We start from the raw sequence: 17701 nt of genomic DNA on the forward strand, positions 1-17701 counted from the left end.
GTAGGTTTACCTATGTAATGATGTAAAAAAGGGCTTGTACCTTCCTAGACAGCAATTATAAATTATTTTCTTTCTGCAAATTTTAATTGTTCTTTCCAGCATCTCATAAAAGTTACAAGTGCACGATTAGACAGATCTGGCTGACTTCTAGCTTAGGCTGCTGTTTCCTGGTTGTTAAAACTAGATGACAAGGGGGCGGAATATCTAATCTGCAAGGCCTTCTGTAATCATATTAATAAATGGCTTAATGTGCTATTGATTAAGTAATAGAAATGAGAGGTTTCATTTTTAATAAATATTACATTCAATAGAAGATTAGATTGGGCCTTTCATCATAACTGAATAGCTAAGGTCACTGGGTCGATATTTCATAAATGATAAACTCTTAATCATAAAAACACTGATATCATTTCAAAATCTGTGATATCATTAAAAATGAAACCTTTAGTTGCAGACTCATTTCTAAAATCCTACATAAAATTAAGAGGTATATTGTGCTTTTAAGTCTGAAAAGTTTCGTCATCTCAATCATCTGATTCTATTTTTAATGTAAAGTAAATCTATTATAAATTAACCTCAGAGATCATAAAACTCACAGTAAAAAGGTCCTCTGTGACCTGACTGTAGAGTTTAGTGGTCTGTTAAAATGGTTGGATTCAATGCTATACAACACAAAAATGAAATTCCTGCAGTAGGGCACAAAAATAAAAGGCTTCCAGATTAGAAAGGAAAAACTAAAACTCCGTATTTGCAGACATCATTTACATGGGAAATAACCTATAAAAAAGCTACTAAGTGATGTTAGCAAGGTCATGGGGCTATGGGGTCAATAAGCAAATATCAATTATTCCTATAACCTAAAAACTGAAATTTAAAAAGACAATACCATTTAGAGCACCATCAACAAACATGAATTGCTTAGGGATGGATGTAATGAACATGTGGAGGACATGTCTGAGGACAACCCCAATACACTGCTAACAGAGATTACAGACTAGAAACAATGGAGGAATAAAACCACCTTCATATATCAGAAGGGTCAATACTATTAAGATGCTACATTTCCCCAAAGCTATAGATTCAATGCAACCCAAAATCCTAGCAGGCCTTTTTCTGTAGAAAGAAGACAAGCTAATTCTAAAATTCATGTGGAAAAACAAGAACATGGAGAAAAATAAATTTTATTATTTTTTTATTTTCCTAGTTATTTTTTTAAATTTTTTTTAAATTTTTATTTATTTATGATAGTCACAGAGAGAAAGAGAGAGAGAGAGAGAGAGGCAGAGACACAGGTAGAGGGAGAAGCAGGCTCCATGCACCGGGAGCCCGACATGGGATTCGATCCTGGGTCTCCAGGATTGCGCCCTGGGCCAAAGGCAGGCGCCAAACCACTGCGCCACCCAGGGATCCCCCCTAGTTATTTTATTCGCCAAAATAGTTGAAAAATAACTGGTGGACTCACATTACTGAATTTTAAGATTACATGGCTACGGGAATCAAGACAGTGTGGTACTGGTGAAAGAACAGATGTAAATGTCAATCCACAGAGGTAAGTCCACAAATCAACCCCCTATATATAGCCATATGATTTTTGACAAAGATGTCAAGATGGTTCAATGGGGCACAGATAGTCTTTTTAATACATGATGCTGAAAGAAGGGAACATCCACATACAGTAAAGTGAACCTTGGCCCTTACCTTGTGTCACAGGTAGGGGACACATGAAGACCTTCAGAGAAACAAAAACAGATAAACAAAAGGTGAGGGAGTTCATTACCACTACACCCGTCCTGCAGAAAATACTCCAGGGAGTTCTGCAGGTTGAAATGAAAGGACAATAGACAGTAACTCAAAGCCATGTGAAGAATTAAACACATGGGCAATTATGAAAGCTAGTGTTACCGTAAAAACGGGCCCTGACGCCACATTTTGCTTTCTTAATAATTTAAGTGACTAAAACATTAAAAAAATTATTAGACTAAAGGCTGATCCTTTGTAACTTTGGCTTGTAACTTTGTATTTTTTTTACATAAGAATCTAAAGCATTATAAAAAACAATTACTAGATGGGGCATCTGGGTGGCACAGTTGGATGGGTGTCCAACTCTTGGCTTCAGCTCAGGTCATGATTTCAGGATCCTGAGATCGAGCCCCGGGTTGGGCTCCACACTCAGTGGGGAGTCTGCTTGGGATTCTCCCTCTCCCTCTGCCCTTTCCAATCGTGTGCATGCTCACTCTTCCTCTCTCTAAAATAAATAAATCTCAAAAAACAAAACAACAACAACAACAAAAAAAAAACCCCCACAAACCTAAAAAACCCAAACCCACAACCAAACTAGGTTATTTTTCGGACACCCAACATATAAAGATGTAATTCTGTAACAACAATAACTGAAAGACCTGAGACAGAGCAGTACAAAAATGAGCTTTTGTACACTCTAGAAGTTAAGCTGGTATAAATTCAAAGTAGAATGGTAGGGTGTTAAATGTAACCACAAAGAAAACAGTGACAGAATACACATGAGAAGAAAAGAGAAGGGAGTTAAAATGTTTCACTATAAAAAAAATTGGCTAAACACAAAAGACCACTATTTGGTAATTAAAGGACAAAAAAGAGGGCACAGAAAGGAAATGGCAAAACGGCAGAAATACGACCCTACTTATCAATAGTTACTTTATTATTATTTTTAAATATTTTATTTATTCATTCATGAGAGACGCAGAGAGAGAGAGAGAGAGAGAGAGAGGCAGAAACATAGGCAGAGGGAGGAGAAGCAGGCTCCATGCAAGGAGCCTGATACGGGACTCGATCCTGGGAATTCGGGACCATGCTCTGAGCCAAAGGCAGATGCCCAACTGCTGAGCCATGCAGGTGTCCCTCAATAGTTACTTTAAATGTTAGTGGATTAAAGTCACCAATAAAAAAAAAAAAAAAAAAAAAAAAAGTCACCAATAAAGAGACAGAGTCTAGCAGGATGAATTAAAAAAAAAAAATCATGACCCAGCTGTTTGCTACCTACAGAAAGACTTGCTTTAGAATCAAAGACAAGGGATCCCTGGGTGGCGCAGTGGTTTAGCGCCTGCCTTTGGCCCAGGGCGCGATCCTGGAGACCCGGGATCGAATCCCACGTCGGGCTCCCAGTGCTGGAGCCTGCTTCTCCTTCTGCCTGTGTCTCTGCATCTCTCTCTCTCTTTGTGTGACTATCATAAATAAATAAAAATTAAAAAAAAAATCAAAGACAAAAAAGAAAAGTGAAAGGATGGAAAGATATTTCTTGCAACCAGTAACCAAAAGATAGGGGTGGCTCTACTAACATCAGACAAAATAGACAAATCAAAAAGGGTTACGAGAAACAAGGAAGGACAATATATATTAATACAAAGCTCAATATAGCAAGGACATATAGCAATTATAACTATTTATTACCAGTTAAAATATATGAAAAATTGACAGAATTTAAAGGAGAAATAGAGTAAAATTTCAATATTTTGGTCCAATAACATAGAGAATAACCAGACAGAAGGAAGGATCCAGGGGACCTGGACAACACAGTAAGCCAATGAGACATGTACAGAATATTCTAACAGACATGTACAGAATATTCTACTCATGACAACAGAACATGCATCGGGATGTGTGCACATCAGGACCAAGGCAAAGTTGTCTACTTTTACCACTTCTATTCAACATAGTATTGGAAGCCCTAGCCAGAGCAATTTGATAAGAAATAAATGGCATCTAAATTGGAAAGGAAGAAGTAAAATAATCTGTTTCCAGATTGTATGATCTTATATGAAGAAAATAAACAATTCCACCCACCCACAAAATAACCTGTTAGAATTAACGGATTTTAAACATGGCAGGATACGAAGTCAACACACACAAACTAGTTTCTATACACTAAAAATCATCAATCTGTAAAGGAAATTAAGAAAAACACTTCCACTTATAATAGTAAAAGAATCTTGTAATTCATCTAACCAACGAGATAAAAGACTTTTTATGAGAACTATGAAACACTGCTGAAAGAATTAAAGAAGACATAAAAAAACCCCAACATTCCACATCAATGTATTGGGAGACTTAATATTATTAAAATGTTACTACTACTCAAAGCAACTAAAAGATTCAGTACAATCCCTATCAAAATCCCAATGACAGTTTTTGCAGAAATAGAAAAATCCACCCTAGAATTTGCATGGAATCTCAAGGGATCCCAAAGAGCCAAAATAATGTGAAAAAAAAAAAAAAAACCAAAGTTGGAGGATTTATATTTCCTTATGTCAAAGCTTACTACAGAGCTACAGTAATCAAAGTAGTGTGGTACTAGAATAACGACATGTGGACCAACAGAATAAGACAGAGGGTCCAGAAATACACATATATGGGCAAATAATTTTTGGTAAGGTGCCAAGACTACTCAATAGGGAAAGGACAGTTTTTTTTTTTTTTTTTTTTCCAACAAATGGTGCTGGGAAAACTGGATGTTCTTATGTAAAAGACTGAAGTAGGACCCTTACTTAATGTCATATATAAAAGTTAATGTAATTGATTTTTGTGCGTTGACTTCATATCCTACAACTTTGCTAAAATTATTAATTTTGTTCACTAAAAATGGATGAAAGACCTAACCATAAGAGCTAAAAGTGTAAATAAAACTCTTACAAGAAAACATAGGGCAAAAATTTCATTACGTTGGATTTGGCAATGACTTCTTGGATATAACATCAAAGGCACAAGCTATAGAAGAAATATAGAAAAGCTGAACTCAAAACTGAGAACTTTTGTAAATCAAGGGATACTATCAAGAAAGTGAAAAAATTATCTGTAGAATGGGAGAAAATATTTGCAAATCATATATCTAATAAGAGATTAATATTCAGAATATATAAAGAACCCCTAAAACTCAACAAAAACAACCAACCTAATTAAAAATTGATAAAGGACTTGACTAGACATTTCCCCAAAGAAGATACAAGAATGGCCAATAAGCATATAAAAGGATACTCACTATCACTAATCATTAGGGAAATGCAAATCAAAGCCACAATACCATTTCACACCCATTAGAATGCTATTATGAAACAAACAGATAATAACAAGTGTTGATAAGGATGTGAAGAAACTAAAACCCATGTGCACTGTTGGTGGGAATGTAAAACAGTATAAAGCTTTTGTGGAAAACTGGTAGTTCCTCAAAAAAGTAAAAACAGATTTACCATATGATTCAGCAATTCCACTTTTGGGCATATACCCAAAAGGATCGGAAGCAGGGTCTCAAACAGGTATGTGTAAACCCATGTTCACAGCAATATCATTCACAGTATCTGAAACATGGGAGCAAGTGTCCATCAACAGATGAATGCTTATCAGTAGAATGTGGTACAAACATATGACGAGATACTCAGTCTTGGAAAGGCAGGAAATTCTGACACATACTATAACATGGATGAACCTTAAAAATATCATAGCAAGTGAAATAAGCCAGTCACAAAATGATAAATACTATGTGATTGTACTTAGATGAGGTACCTAGAGTAGTAAAAAATCAGAGACAGAAAATAGAATAATGCTTGCCAGGGAGTTGGAGAGGGGAAATAGACAATTATTATATAATGGGCAGCGTTTCAGTTTTGCAAGATGGAAAGACTTCAGGAGATATATGGTGATGGCTGCACAACAATATGTATGTACTTAATGCCACAGAACTGTATACTTAAAAATCAGGTAAGATGGTAAACTTTATGTTACTTTTTTTTTTTTAAATTTATTTATTCATGATAGTCACACGGAGAGAGAGAGAGAGGCAGAGACACAGGCAGAGAGAGAAGCAGGCTCCATGCCGGGAGCCCGATGTGGGATTCGATCCCGGGTCTCCAGGATCGTGCCCTGGGCCAAAGGCAGGCGCCAAACCGCTGCGCCACCCAGGGATCCCATGTTACATGTTTTTAACAATTTAAACAATTGAAAAAATATACCTCAAAATGAAAGCTAAAACCATAAAACTTCTAAAAGAAAACATGTAATTTTTGTAACCCCGAGTTAAAGATTTCCTATACAGAAGAATAGAAAAATATTTGTAAAACCTGTATCTGATAGACTTGTATCTAGAATGTATGAAGAGCTCTAACTGAAGAAGAAAACTCAATAAAATACTGAGTAAAAATTTTAAACAGAAATTTCAACCATAGGTGATACAGGAATACCTAATAAGTACATGAAAATACACTCAGTATTGTTAGTCATTATGGAAGTGCATTAAAAACACAAATAAATACACAACCTTTAGAATGTCTAAAATGACAGAATGAGAATACCAAGTGTGGGTGAGGATGTGAAACAAAATAAACATCATTTTCAAAAATATGAACCAAAGCTTTGTCGTTGGCATAGAGATAAAAATGGCAGCAATTCTTCTGGTCAAAATAGGTTTAAAAAAAATGAATTAATGGCTATGTTTTTCCTAGTTGAATTACCTTAAAAAACCTTTACTTTATTAGAAAAGTACACATACATTTTAAAAAGATGTTATTTACTGTAGACAGAGTGTGAGAGAGCATGAGTGAGGGGGAGGGGCAGAGGGAGAAACAGACTCCCCACTGAGCCGGAGTCCAACATGGGACTTAATCCTAGGACCCTGGGACCCTCCTTTCTACATAATTTTCAAAACTTTGGTTCAAATCAATATACAAGGTCTTTTTAAAAACTTAATTTTTGGGACTCCTGGGTGGCTCAGCAGTTGGGCACCTGCCTTCGGCTCAGGTTGTGATTCCTGAATCCAGGATCAGTCCTGCATCGGGCTCCCTGCAGAGAGCCTGCTTCTCCCTGTACCTGTGTTTCTATCTCTCTCATGAATAGATAAATAAATCTTAAAAAAAAACCCACTTAACTTTTATTATGACTATGTAAATATAGCTCAAAGCTAAATGAAGCAGTATATTGTGATTATATTTCTTTCCTAAATTATTTTTAATTTTTCCTGGAGTTAACAATTGCCTCACTTTTTCCATTTGCTTTAGTTTTTTTATGGATCTATCATAGATTTTTTTTTAAAGATTTTATTTATAAATTCTTGAGAGACAGAGAGAGAAGCAAGCTTTCCACAGGGAGCCTGATGTGGGACTCATTCCTCAGGACCCCGGGATCACGACCTGAGCCAAAGGTAGATGCTCAACCACTGAGCCACCCAGGTGCCCCTCTATCGCAGATTCTTCTTCAACTCCTCAAAATAAATGATTCATAGTAGAAACTTCTAATATTCTTTTCAATACAAAAATATAAAGTAGTTCACCAATTCCATGTTTTTTTTCTTCCTAAGAGGTTTTCCTCCTAGAGATCATTGAATTGTGTCAGATGTTAGGCCTGCTAAACAAACTTCATCCTAGGATTTTCTGTCACCATCCTCCAGGGTATCTTTCCTAGGTCAGTCTCTTCCTTTTGATATCCTATGCCTTTTCTCTTTCTTGGTTTTCTTTATTTCAACAGCTCAACCTCCAGTAGTTTCCTTTACAAAGGCTAGCTAGGAGGAAAAATTTTTTAGACTTCACATATCTCAAAATGTTTTCTTTTTTAAAAGTAACCTCTACACACATTGTGGGGCTCAAACTAACAACCTTGAGATCAAGACTCACATACTCTACCGACTGGGCCAGCCAGGTGACCCTCAAAATATCCTTGTACTCTGCCTTTATACTTGACAAATAGTTGGCTGAGGATATAATCCTAGTTTAGAAATATTTTTTCCTCAGAATTTTTACTGTAGTGGTATGGTTTCTTTGTCTTCTAGCTTATGTACTACTGCCAAGATAGTTAATGTCATTAACTTCCAATCCTTTGTGACCTGTTTGAAAATTTTAGGATGCTCTTGTTAACCTAGATTCCCGTAGTATGGGTCTTTTCTCCCCCACTCACTGTGCTAGTTATTTGGCCCTTTCCATCTAGAGTCTTTTTTTTTTTTTTTTTTTAAGATTTTAAGAGAGCGAGGACCCGAGTGAGCATAAGCGTGAGTGTGGGGGTGGGGGTGAGAGAGGGAGAGGGAGAAGCAGACTCCCCACAGAACAGGTAGCCCGACGCAGGGCTAGATCCCAGGACCCTGAGATCCTGACCTGAGGCAGATGCTTCACCAACTGAGCCACTCAGGCTCCCCTAGAGTCTTGCATCTTCTGAGAATTGTTTTTTCATGTTAATTGTTTAATAATGTCTTCCCCTTCATTTTACTTTAATGTCTAAGAGTTTGTCTTCTAATTTTTAAATTTTACTTTCGTGGAGTTTTCCTCATCTTTCTTTTCCAGCCCCTCTATAGAATTTTTATTCCTATATTTTTTTAATTTCCAAGAGCTCCTTCTTTTGTATATATGTATTCTTAAAGATTTATTTATTTATTTACTTTTTATTTAGAGAGAGCATGAAAGCAAGCAGGGGGAGGGCTGGGGAGAGAGAATTCTGAAGTGTATTCCCTAGGTGAGCATGGAGCCTGATGTAGGACTCCATCTCAGGACACAGATCATGGCTTGAGCCAAAATAGTTGGTTGTCTAACCAACTGAACTTACATAAGGTGATACTTTTATTTTTTATTTTTTAAAGATTTTATTTATTTATTCAGAGACACAGAGAGAGAGAGAGGCAGAGACACGGGCAGAGGGAGAAGCGGGCTCCATGCAGGGAGCCTGACGCGGGACTCGATCCAGGGTCTCCAGGATCACGCCCCTGGCTGCAGGCGGCGCTAAACTGCTGTGCCACTGGGGCTGCCCAAGGTGATACTTTTAAAAGAAATATATATGGGGCACCTGGGTGGCTCAGTGGTTGAGCATCTGCCTTTGGCTCATGGCGTGATCCCCAGGTTTTGGGATAGTGTCCTGCATTGGGCTCCCTGTGGGGAGTCTGTTTCTCCCTCTTCCTATGTCTCTGCCTCAATCTGTGTCTCTCATGAATAAATAAATTAAATCTCAAAAAAAAAAATAAAAAATAAAAAATGAAATATATACAGGGGCACCTGGGTGGTTCAGTCAATTAAGTGGTTAATTCTTGATTTTGGCTCAGGTCAAGATCTCAGGGTCATGAGATCAAGCCCCACATTGGAGTCTGTGCCCAGTTGGGAGCCCCTCCCCTTGCTTGTGCTCGCTTGCTCTCTCTCAATAAAAAATATCCTAAAAAAGAAAAAATATCACCTTGTTCTTACTTCCTACGTGTATTATCTTATCTCTTTGAAGACAATCTAGTTTTCAAATTCCCTGCACTCTCCACTTCATCTCTCTTCACTGTCTGCATGATCTTAGAATTTCACAGTGGAGCATTCCTTCATATATTTGATGTTCTTTGGTATCAATTTATACTTAACAGTAAGATACTAAGCTATTTGGAAGCTCTGTGTGAACAGACCTTGTCATCTGATGAGATTCTTTGTGAAATACCTGTAAGAGGACCAGGAAGTTTCACTTGGCAGTATTTTCTCTTTGATAGGTCAGTTTCTTCAGGGAAGAGCACCAAGAACAAGGAAAAAGCTGTAAGTCTCACCATGAAGGATATAATCACTCATATATTCCCTGCTTTTGTAAGGGTGCCACTCTCATCTCATAAGGGTGTTGTCTATGGGTAGGCTCTGAAGCCTTCCTGGTTCAATTTCTCCAGGGAATAAACATTTGGTCTCCTGGTTGGGTGGGTTAGCATTTCGCCAGTGCTGAGTGCTACCATTAGAAAGAAACAATCTTTGTCAACATGGTAGACAAAAATGGGTACTCTGTTTTAAATTGGTTTGTTTACTCTTGAGGGTGAACACTTCTCCATGTATTTATTTGCATTTTAGAATTTTTTAAAATGAAATAATCCATTTGTTTCCTTTTTTTTTTTTTTAAGATTTTATTTATGAGAGAGAGAGAGAGAGAAAGAGAGAGAGAGAAAGAGAGAGAAACCAGGCTTCCCACAAGGAGCCTGATGTGGGACTCGACCCCAGATCCCAGGATCTTGCCCTGAGCCAAAGGCAGATGCTCAACCCCTCAGCCACCCAGGTTGTCCCCATTTGTTTCCTTTGCATAGTTTTCCTATTAGTGTATTCATCTCTCTCTTTTTAATTTTTTTTAAAGATTTTATTTATTCATGAGAGAGAGAGAGAGAGAGAGAGGAGCAGAGACAAAGGCAGAGGGAAAAGCAGGTTCCATGCAGGGAACCCGACGTGGGACTTGATCCCAGGTCTCTAGGATCACGCCCTGGGTGGAAGGCGGCGCTAAACCGCTGAGCCACCCGTGCTGCCCTCTTTTTTAATTTTTAAGAGTTCTTTATATATATATCGGAAATATCTTTTATCTAATAAATATACTGCATATACCTTTTGAGTTTTAAAAATTGTATTTATTTTTTTGTTTTTTTTCCCCCTCCGAGCAAACACAGAAATTTCCCATTTTTACAAAATCAAGCCTATAAATTGTCCCTTTTCTTAAAAAAAAAACCAAAAAAAAAAAAACCCACAAGATTTTATTTGACAGAGAGAGAGTACAAGTAGGCAGAGTGGCAGGCAGAGGGAGAGGGAGAAGCAGACTCCCTCTGAGCAGAGGGCCTGATGTGGGGCTTGATCCCAGGACCCTAGATCATGACCTGAGCCCAAGGCAGACACGTGCCAACTGAGTCTCAGGTGCCCCAAACTGTCCCTTTTCTGATCTCTGCTGTGGTATCATGTACCCCAAATTGTCCCTTTTCTGATCTCTGCTGTGGTATCATGCTTGGAAAATCATCTGACTCCAGTGTTATCATATTTACTTCATTTAAATAACAAAGCCATTGAAGAAGCTACTACATTTCACTCGAGATTCTAGTGAAGACCATGTCTGGAATCAATGTGACACTCAAAAAGCATACTGCCACTCTGCTTTTATTTCCAATCTTCATTTAACAAAGTAAGCTAAAACATGTGAGGAACACCCATGTCTGAACTGCGATTGTACTAGTCAGGATTGGCAAGGTCAGTTGTTCTCAAGCTGTGGTGTGGGGCCCCTGTGAAGTCTGAACCTTTTTAGGAGGTCCACAGGTCAAAACGATTTTTAAGAAAACTAATAAAACTGAGCTATTTGCCTTTTTGTCATTCTGTAATGCATACAGTGGGATTTTCTTAAGGTTACAGGATACCTGATGACATTACTGCTTTGGACTAATGGACTACGTGCTTGTGTATTATGTTTGCTAGTAATTTCTAAGGTGGTAGTTTTATAGCATAAATACGAGAGATTTCAGAGATTAATTCAATTGGTTTTCAGTTCTTTCACTGTGTATTTGCATTTGTTATAGTTGTTGTGATATCTGTGTATCTGTAACTTTATTATTCAATACAGATTTATTTTGAAATCCTCCAGTCTTCCTTATGCCTTACTGAAAATACAAGTATACCCTGCTCTGTGTTTTGTTTTACATTTTGTTAATTACTGAGTTTTAATTTTTAATCAAAGTCAATAGCTACAACCCATGTAAACAAAAGCTCAATAATTTGAAAATGTAAAGGGGCCTTGACATCAAAGTTTCACAAAGGTTTATTTCTCCTTTTACATGGCCATATTAGGACATGGTGGTATGCAGCTGCCAATGTCCTCAGGTCCCAAGTTTGAAAGAGCAGCCACCCTCTGAACCACTGCCAGTGGCCAAGGCAGAGGGAAGGGCAGGAGACAGACCCCCTCTGGCTCACACTAGCATTTAAATGCTTCAACCTGAGCAGGATACATATCACTTCCACTTATATCACTGGCTAGCACTAGTCATAGGGCCTCACTCAACCACTGGGGGATCAGGAAGTACAGTCCTACCATGGGCCAGACAAAGAACCGACTGCATCTGGTATACAGCACTTAAAACTAATGTAATGATGATATTTAATTCAGTACTTTGAAGACCTAATAGAGCATGCAAGCAGCAATGCGCATCTCATACTTACATCCATTTTAGGAATAGGAAAGCCACTAGGTCTTTTGTTGCTGAAGCAACTTTCCAGCTCAAACTTCCAAGCTGTATCTATGCTGCTGTATTTCAGGCAGTCTTTACAAACTATGTTCTATTGGATTTTGGGAAGTCTGCCTAATTACCACAATTGAAGATTCATTACTGTCCATATGTTCCATGACAATCTGATTGAAATAAACTGCATCAGCTAATAAAACCTGTAATTTTTTATGATACTTGGTGCTCATACTATCTAAAGGAAAAAGCAGATTTCAGAGCTAATTAACACCAGACAGCATGGGTGCTTTGTGCTGAGTAAGAGCTGGTTCGTGAAGAGGAGGGGTGTTACAGATTACTTGGTGTCACTGAGGAGACCAAGGCATGTACTCATCAGGCACTAAACTGCACTTGGAAAAATTTCCTGCTTCATTTTGAAAAGGTTCCCACTACACAGTCTGAAGCTTCACACAATAAAACCACTCTCACACACAGCCCTGCCATTTTCTGATGCCATTTACCCTGTTCCACACAGTCTTCTACAATTTTCATTTACATGTGGGACATCTCTGAAGGGTCTGGAAATAAAGCTGGGGTTGATCTGCAAACAGCAAGACTCTAACAGTGTACGCAGATTTACCCTCAAACTAGAGCATGGTGCAGACTGTACTGACTCGTTCTGGCTGACCCATTGTTGTAAGGAGCATCTCAAGTAGAACAAGATTTCAAGTGAGACTAACCTATGTAGTCTTGTCCTAAAAATCCAGTTCTGACAAAAGAAAACTACAAAAAAATCTAATCTATTTGAAATTTACTTACTTTTACCATTATCATTACTGATGCTAGTACAAAAGGTGATAAACAACCTTTTCCCACTGCAATAGGGAAGCAGAAGACGAACAGAATATCTCCCAGAGGAACAAGCCCTCTGTTCCTCTTCCAGTATGGTACCCAGTCTCTGCATGCCTTGGCTTACTTGGGGAGCAAGCATAAAGGCATGTGTTGGATTTGCTCTCTTCCTCTTCCATCTGACTTTGAACAATTTTCTAAGTGAAAATTTAGATTTACCAAACTGATAATTGATACACTCCTTCCAATAAATTCCTCTAAAATGATCTGTTGCTAAAACTGCAATGTGATCTTCAACACAGGTATTCTCCAACATGAAAAGTGCCTGGACAAGGTGGGTATGATGTTAGCAAATACTTAAATCTTCCAGTCAGTACATTTACTGAATGCCAGCCCTGTTTGAAGTACTGCAGGAGCTACAACGGGAATATAATATTAAGGAGATTACAAACTAGGTATGCGTATGTGTGTTTCCCTTAAAAACCCCACATATGCTGATTTAACTAAACAATATAAGACAGAAATGCTAATATTAATGGTAGAGAAATAAGTTCAGAGCAGTCAGAATTTAAAGAAAGCTTCATGAAGATGAAGCGATCCAAATCGTGGGTTTTGATTTGCTTTGGTATCCAAGACGGGCTGTGGCATTTCAGGGGAAAAGAACATCCTGAGGAGCAGGCCAGTTTGGCGATAGAGAGAACACTGAAAAAGTGACACAAGGGCAAAGGAGTCTTAGTGGGACATTGGCTGGAAATTAACTTGGACATCCACCCGCCTGCTCATTCATTCAGTAAACATTTGCTAAGTACCTGTTATGTGCCTGCCCTGTACTAAGGAATATAATGGTGAATCAGCCAGCCAGAGTCCCTGACCACATGACGCTTACTTTGCAGGGAATGAAAGCAGAACATCACCACACGGTAGGCAGAAAATACATAAAACAGCTAATCTATAAGGGGCTTTAAAATGGAGTTTGATCCCCACCCAATATACAGCAGGAGCCACAAAAGGTTTCTGGGTAGGGAAATAATGTGATCAGTACAGTTTGTTAATATTGATTTGGTATTAGCTCGACTACAACTGACAAAAATAAAACCAGAGAGACCTAGAGAAAACTATGGCAGAGGCGTAGGGTTGAGGTTAGGAGGGCTGGTAGGTGGCACAGGAGTCCAAGTGGAAACAAAGCAACAGAGCTGGCTGGTCAAGAAGAGTCCTGGTGAGCCGAGTGGATCTATGAAACAATCGGAAGGTGCTCAATTCCAAATGGAGAAAACAAACCAAAAAGCATGCCTGCCAGGGGATCTGGCTCCAGCACATGGGTTGGGGAGAAACTGGAAGCACCAGGCTTTGTAGGGAAAGGGGGATTTAAACACCTAAATAGGATGCCCAGAAGGCAGGTGGAGATGCGACAGAACCAAGCGATGTTAAAAAGAGCCAAGCTCAAGAGGCCCAAACCTGGGGGGATTGTGAGGATGGAGAAGGAGCACCAAAGGTAAGGAAAGAGGACAGAGGGGGACACCTGAGTGGCTCAGTGGTTAAACATCTGCCTTTGGCTCAGGGCGTGATCCTGGAGTCTTGGGATCAAGTCCCACATCGGGCTCCCTGCATGGAGCCTGCTTCTCTCTCTGCCTGTGTCTCTGCCTCTCTTTCTTTCTGTGTCTCACATGAATAAATAAATAAAATCTTAAAAAAAGGAAAGAGGACAAAGAGAGCATCGTGGGAACCAAAGTCGAAGGGGCTTTCAGGCTGTCCACAGTGGTGCACATATATCTGCACAAAATGTTTCTGCTGGAATCTTCCCGTTGGATGCCTTAACACTCACAAAGCATCCTGAGACTGGCGCTGGAGCTTCCATTTTACAGGTAAAACAGTGAGGATGAAAAAGATTAAAAGTCTGCTCTGAGAAGGAGAAGGAACTTCTCTGACCATGCCCCCTGCCCCAGCCCAAAAGCTGGCTAGCTATTAGAAGCCCGTGTGGCCTGGCCCAGACCAAAGTGTAGTTCATGGAGTGAAAAGCTGCAGAGAGGAAGCAGGTATTTACAAAGCATATATCACACAGCCGGCTCATCCAAACTGTGTGAAGAACTCTGACAAATCAGTAAGAGCATTTATTAACTTTTATGCTCATGATACTAATAAAAATATACTGGCATTTACTTTACATAATAACATGCCAATTACTATGCCGAGCACTTACATGCATTCTTGCTTAATTTTCCCCAAAGCCCCAGGACAGTGAAATTATCATCTGGATTTTATGGATGAAGAGACGGGCCCAGAGAGGTTAAGTGGCTTGCCCCTATCAGGCTACCAGGAAGTCAAACTCAAACCTGCCTTCAAGGGCTTTGCTCTTTATGTTGCTGACCCCTTCCGAAGCTCCACCACCATTTCTGCCTTTCCAAATGATCACAACAAAGGTGCACAGGTGCTTCATATGGAAGGTGCCGGACTAAGTGGTTTCAGTGTCCTTCTCTAAAACCCCTAAGCACACCACAGCTTTGTAGAGTACAGGGGTCAGGTGGACAACGCTACGTGTCATGTGATTTTGAAAAGTCAACCTCCTGCAGCCATTTTATTATTATTTTTTTTAATCTATTTGAGAGAAAAAGAGAACACGTGTGGGGGAGGGGCAAGGGAGAGGGACAAGCAGACTCACTTCTGAGCATGGAGCTTGATCCCAGGACCCCCAGATTACAGCCTGAGCCAAAGTCAGACACTTAACAGACTGAGCCACCCAGGCGCCCTCTATAGTCATTTTAGACTGTGCTTTGGGAAGGTAGTTAAGAGAGAAACAATAAATCATGATTAAGTCAGAGAAGCTAAACAGGAGGATGGTCAAACAATTCCAAGTTTCTACAACTAGAGGTAACCTAAGTCGGTTGTCTTATGTAGAAGGAAAAAACAAAATTTACAGAACTCATTACCATCAAGATGGCAATATAAATTCAAAAAGAGATTAGGCAATCAGTAATGACAGCAGTCTACATACTAATGAAGAGAAAGGCAGGCCCCAGTCACCTTCAAGGTTTATTTGGGGGTGGGGTGGGGGATGGGCATCCTTTCCTCCACGCCCACTTCTGCTGACAACAGAATGTGAGAACAAAAGAGCCAGAGGAGCAGAAAGTCTGATTCCTGAGCAGAGGTCATTCCAAGGGCTGAAAAGATATTTCCTGACCATTGTACAATTTGGTTTTCATTTCTCTTCCTGGTCATGTCCATATGTGTATCTGGTGCCCTTGAGACACAACAGTAAATAAAAAGGCCAGCATCTTAGGAAAATGAGCTCCAGTTCCTTTCTGGGTCAGAAGTGATGGTTCGGAGCCTACCTTCACATAAAGAGCTTGGCTTATTCTTCCCGAAAATCCTGACCTTATACTTTCTGTTGTCCACGTCCATCTGTTATATCCTGCGCACTCATGCAGACTTCTCATGGTTGATGTCTGCTGGCATTTTATTACTGAGGAATGTTCTGGCTCCTGCAAACTAGGGAGGGGATACTGTGCACTCTGCTTGCAGAAGTGGTTTCAACAGTCCAAGACCCAAACAGAACCCAGCTACCAGGATATGAACTTGCAGGAGGCTCCAAGCTCCTTCAAGGGAATGAGAGCTTTATAAAGTTTGGGCCACAGTGGCGGTGATAAAGCAGCAATGTTCCCAATGGTCTTTTCCCCTCCTGATGCCCCCTTTTAAACTTTTATGCTATTTTATTCATCCCTGTTAGTTGTCTTAAATCCTTTCTTGAGCAAGGTAGGGTATAAATAAAATCAAAATGAAAGTTTAATAAAAGTAAACACTAAAATTCCATATCCAAGCAAAGCACGTTCCATGTGTGTCCCACATTTTCTTATCCATTGTTTACTACTGAACTCACAGCAAATATAAAAGCTTTCAATTGAATTCTTTCTAACAAAGAAAAAAAAGGTATTTTTGTAGATAATGCAGAGCTAGAGCATTAAAATTTCAAGAAGCAATTGTTTGAAATGCCCAAAGCAGAAAGGTAATAACTAGCTTATGGTTCATTAAATAAAACACATTTTAAAATTTAACCTCATGGTGTTTGCTAATCATATTATAAGATGACATTGGAACTAAGTGGGTATCCTAAGAGCTCCCTCCCCACCCAGAAGCAAGACAGATCACTGGAGGCCTCTCTGAACTCTACTTGAGCACCTTCCTGACCCCAGTGCTGTCTTCCTGTCGTTTTACCTCTGATCACGGAGGTCCTCCCTGCCTTGCCCTAAGAAGCTGACAGCTCACAACACTTCTACTCTGCCTTCAACCCCAGACACTGACTGCAGTTGTCGCGGATCACCCCTTCTACTCTCCTCCCTAGCTTAGCTCCCCCTTCTGGGAGCCGCCCCCCTCCTGCCCTCTGCATGAAACTCATGACTGCAGGAAGCAGAGTTCAGAGAGATAACTGTCTTTTGAAGATAAGAAACTCTGTTATTTTGAACAGAAAGAGAAAAGAAACCTTTGGGAATTCATAACCTGATGCTTAGCATAAATTCTGGCACTATGTTTTGTTTTTTTAATTAATACAACAGACGGATAGAAAATTTAGCCAGGATGAAGTTTACCAAAGCTTTCTATGTACTTGCATTTAAAATAAGCAAAACCTCATGCTTTCTCAAAATTCAAGAAATAATAAATATTAAATGAGCATCTACTTGTACAAAGCACTGTATACATACGCTCTACTACACTGCAACACGGCAATATACAACATCCTGGCCCACAGTAAGTTCCTAATCCATTATTGCCGGTTCCCCACATTTCAATGTCAAAGAAAATGGGAAAAAGAAAGGGTAAACTACTACCCTAGGGGCAGGAACCCACACCCCCCTCACAAAGTAAAGATTTGAACACAGGACATTCTGGTTGCAAAGCCGCGATGTGGCCTCCTACTCTCCGTAACTTGGAAGAATTGTAGCAGGAAAG

General features: G+C 39.4%; 1 protein-coding gene across 3 annotated transcripts in view; it reads right to left on the reverse strand.

Annotated features, from left to right (window-relative positions):
* DNAJC11 (DnaJ heat shock protein family (Hsp40) member C11) overlaps positions 1-17701 on the reverse strand; it is a 75957-nt gene that overhangs the window by 53936 nt on the left and 4320 nt on the right. The window contains exon 1 of one of the 3 annotated variants that reach the window (XM_035716638.2): positions 1699-1729. The exons of the other annotated variants lie outside the window; for them this stretch is intronic. The gene's annotated coding sequence lies outside the window, so the exon portion shown is untranslated. Of the gene's footprint in view, positions 1-1698; positions 1730-17701 lie in introns of those variants that run through there. 3 annotated transcript variants of the gene reach the window in all.

This window comes from Canis lupus, chromosome 5 (genome assembly GCF_003254725.2).
Source record: "Canis lupus dingo isolate Sandy chromosome 5, ASM325472v2, whole genome shotgun sequence".
NCBI classification, from domain to species: Eukaryota; Metazoa; Chordata; class Mammalia; order Carnivora; family Canidae; genus Canis; species Canis lupus.